A 4371-nucleotide genomic window follows, 5' to 3' on the forward strand; every position below is an offset into this window, starting at 1 on the left:
ATAACTTCTTGAGATCAGGTGGAGAGATCCACCAATCAGTCCTCTCAGGAGAAAATCCAGGAAGAGGAAGGTTATTTAAGTGTGGGAGTGGCCTATTTGAATCCCTTTTGTTTGAGACCATGCTGCAAGGTGAGTGTGTTTGCTGATTCTGTGAGTTAATCTTTTCTATCTCCTTTAAGCCCAAACACCAAAAAAATCTCACTGTTCTGAAAGACTGCCTATCTGCTATACAATCATGGATGGCCCATAACTTTCTCCAGCTGAACTCTGACAAAACATGTCCACATCATTGATCCCAACCATAAATTCAATTCAGTCAGCGCCTCGGTTCTCTAGCCAGTCATATCACCTCACATTCCAGAAACCTTGGAGTCATATTCCACTCACACCTGAAATTTGACAAGCATCTCAACTCCGTGGTTCAGACCTGTTACTTTCAATTAAGGAACATCAGGAAACTTCGCCCAGTTCTTTTATCCCATGACATGGAAAAACTTATTCACGCTTTTATTTCTACCTGTCTGGATTACTGTAATTCCTTATTTACTTGCTTTTCCCAAACTTGTCTGAACTGATTACAGGTAGTGCAAAATGCTGCTGCGAGGGTTCTCACCAAGTCTTCATGCTGCTCTCACATAACTCCCATCCTGGCCACTCTGCACTGGTTACCCGTTAAATTTAGAATTGATTTTGAAATACTTTTTATTACCTACAAGGCTCTGCATGGCCTGGCTCCCAGCTATATTAGTGATCTGCTTAGTCCTCACACACCTGTGAGACCCCTTAGATCATCCCATGCAGGGCTTCTTACTGTCCACAGGACTAATTTGAAAACCAAAGGTGACCATGCCTTCTCTGTGGTGGCCCCAAATTATGGAACAAACTTTCTACCACAGTAAAAAACCACCTCTGTTGAGAGTTTTAAAAAACGCCTTAAAACCCACCTTCCCAGATAGCAAAATATAACTGGACCGGACATGGCCAGATGTGCTACAAAATTCGGTCCGAATTGGTAAAACGGATCCGGTCCAGTGTCTTTTTGAACAATAGGCCTGATGTGGTATGGACTCATTTCCCAGATCTGCAACAACTTTGGGCCAGAACTGGTCCAGAGCAACAAAAACCAAGTTAATATACGGCCCAAATATGGCACACATGCGTCACCCAAAAATTACATCCTGATCAGCTCTGGACCAGATGTGGTCCAGATTTGTATCAAAACTGTTTTCAGTTTTGAAAATGAGGGTCATTCTTTTCAAGGTATCATACTTTAATGTGTCTAAATGACAAAATAAGGTTTTCTATCTATTAAAAGCAATAATGACAATACTTTTCATTAAAGTGCCATTTATTTAAAACAGGGTGCACCATGACATTGCACACACTAACGATTAGCATTAAATTGTATAAAACCATGCTAAAACCTGTAAACAGCATATCTGAAAAATACAATGCTGCCATAGTAACGTTAAGTATTCAATTTTAAACTGTAAACATGAAAATTCAAGTGGTGCAGGTTATACCTTTCGTTTGATTCTGCTCTCACAAATCTTTGTCTCATTTCTATTCCAAATGTCTCATTTCTAGACAAAAAAAATCTTACATTTAAAATAAGATTAATCACCTAAAAGTAACTTTCTCCACGGATGGACAGACAAATTTTTGCAGAGTTTTTGCAGAGCAGCCTGTATTCACAAATCCGAGAATCCTCAGAAAGCTACATACTTGCCTTCAAAACTTGTAGCAAAGACTCCTGAAGTGATTTTAGAAACCTCTCAGAGCAATCTCATAACAAGATCACTTTTAAGTCATTAAATTACGTTTAAGTTAGGACTTCTTGCTAGTTAGGAGCCTTCTGAGGATTCTCAGATGGTTACAAAATAGACAATAAAACAATTACTTACAAATCAAATAGAACCCATCTCCACACAAAACATTCCCATGCTCTTAAAAGTCTGAGATGTGGAAAGGAAGTTGTCACAGACAATTCTGATGTAGAACACAGTTTTTTTTCAAAGATTGAAATGTCTTTTTTCATCAAGATTATTTTCTGTGAAACAAGAAATTTGAAACAAAACAAAATGTAAACACAATACTGTATACTGAACATTAACAGTTCCAGAACAATATGGAAAATGTTTCCCCCTGCATATGTTGTAGATTGGAACAAATACTGAGACATTAACTTGCAAACAGGGTTAAACACTTGAGTACTTGAGTACGCTGGCCATATGAGAGAGATCATGGGTTTCACAGGTCATCGAGTAGCCTCTCGTTCTGATCTGCAGACCTAGGGAAGAAAAATATTTGTAATTACAAATAATTTATTGATTAAAAACAAACAAAAAAACTCAGTTGTGGCTATGGCTGGGCAATTAATCGAAAAATAATCGAAACTGACATTTAGAAACTCTAATCGACTTAATCTTACTCATGTCAATTAATCGTGGTGTTCACTATTGCCATGGCAGTAAAGGTTGCATATCTTTAAGGAATTTGAAAACTTGTCTCCAGTGATCATTTTAACCCAAACCATGATCTTTTCATAGTTCTAATCGAGTGGGTTTTGTGCCTAAACTAGACATTAACCACAGCGTCACACCTTCAAACATCATAAAATACAAAACAAAAGAAACTGTGAAAATACATAATTGTTCATCAAAGGTGGAGGTAATCGTTTATTGATCATAATTGAGGTTAAAAGTTCAATTAAGCCCTAGTTGTGGCTATTTACTGTAACTAAAATACCAGAAAACTCAAACTATGACGGACGTCATGCAATATTCTGTGCATTACAAGGCATTATTACCCGGCTCTATTAAATGCTGTATTCTGATTGGTCAGTCGCTGCATTTAGAGGTCTGATATTTCTGTATAATGACCATTGCTATGAAGCTCAGACCGTTGCTTGGGACAGCGCCTCTGTCTTGAAAGTCTGTGACTTGGCACAGATGTGAGAGCAGTCTGAGGAGCTACTGGGCCCCATCCACCTCGGATCGGGCAAAGTGGAGCAGGATCCTGTCACAGTAGATCTAGCGGATCGCTCTGATAAAGCCACAGTAGCCTTATAGAAACTTTTCTCATCCCATTGCGGCTGCAGATTAGTTCAGTTTTTTTTCCTCCTCATGATTTAATTTATAAATCAATAAAAATCGTATAGTTAATCAATATTCTTTCTCAAATTATTTATTTCACTGATAATTAGCCGTGTAATAAGCGGGATAATGTATAGTGAGCCGGTGATTACTGGAAAAATAACTCCCTTCAGGGGTCACCCCTCCGCTGCGTGTCGGGGTTCCATCCCCCTGTCAGGATTTATTTTTCCAGTAATCATCGGCTCACTATACATTATCCCTTATGTGACAACCATAAGCCATGATACAGTAAGATAATTTGTTTAAATTATCAGTTGCATCTAGTGTTACCTGCACTCCCGGTCCCGACGACCACCTCCTCGGTCAGACGCTAAGTTGAACCATCTGATAACATGTTTGTTGATGTCCATGTCTGTCGCTTGCTTTGCGACATGACATTTGCGTACAGCACCTATACAAACAACATTCACAGCAAATTAATTTAAGCAATGCAAGTGGACGACAATGTTTACTCCAGATGCTATATGTAAAATTATACAACAGTTAGTTCCGACCGAGTAATTTGATTGGACGAGAGGCATTCCGTGAGTGCTGATATAATATCACTGGGACATGTAACAGTAAAATCACTCCGCTCACAGGTGTTATAAATATAAATACAACTGTTAATTAACCAACTGTCACACTCGCTACATTGACGCAAACTGACACTATAGCATTACACCGAAGATGGATATTTTCCCCAAAATTACATTTGAATTAAATTATGAGTGGTTACCAGGAGAGGACGAGGAAAAGGAAAGCCAGGACTCTTCTGTGCAGACCTCCAGGTGTGTTTGTGTAAGTGTGTTTGTGTAACATCAGCCGACCTCGACAAACTGGAGAGGAGCAAAAATGAAGCGAACACGGCCAGGAATTATCGATGATCATCTGATGAGGTACTGTTGAGGATGAGAGAGAGTGGAAGCTGAATCCGGCCGTGCCAACATCCAGGTTTGCCAACGTTTCATCAGCCGAACTGGACGAAGTTACACAGTTGCAGATCAATGTAAATACAAAGTAGCTTGTGAGTTCCTGGCGTGTGTGCTGCATTGTCTGGCAACAGACCGGGGGAACTGTTTTTTTTTCACGGAGCTACTTAAATAATTTATTTCATCACCTTTTGTTAACATTTCCTTACTCAGCATTGCTGTTTAAGCTGTTGTTGAACTGTTGTATAAAAGCAATATCACACTCAAGGTCGTGACATTGTACTGTATATCGTCACGGCTGTAAT

At 39.2% G+C, this 4371-nt stretch overlaps 1 long non-coding RNA gene across 1 annotated transcript; it reads right to left on the reverse strand.

Annotated features, from left to right (window-relative positions):
* Window positions 1–1378: 1378 nt before the first annotated feature.
* Window positions 1379–3939, reverse strand: LOC126383538 (uncharacterized). Its single transcript, XR_007569169.1, has 3 exons — window positions 3874–3939; window positions 3426–3546; window positions 1379–2290 (listed from the first exon to the last, which is right to left on the reverse strand). It is a non-coding gene; the product is annotated as an uncharacterized LOC126383538 (long non-coding RNA).
* Between the last annotated feature and the right edge of the window lie 432 nt (window positions 3940–4371).

This window comes from Epinephelus moara, chromosome 22 (assembly GCF_006386435.1).
Source record: "Epinephelus moara isolate mb chromosome 22, YSFRI_EMoa_1.0, whole genome shotgun sequence".
Lineage (NCBI taxonomy): Eukaryota > Metazoa > Chordata > Actinopteri > Perciformes > Serranidae > Epinephelus > Epinephelus moara.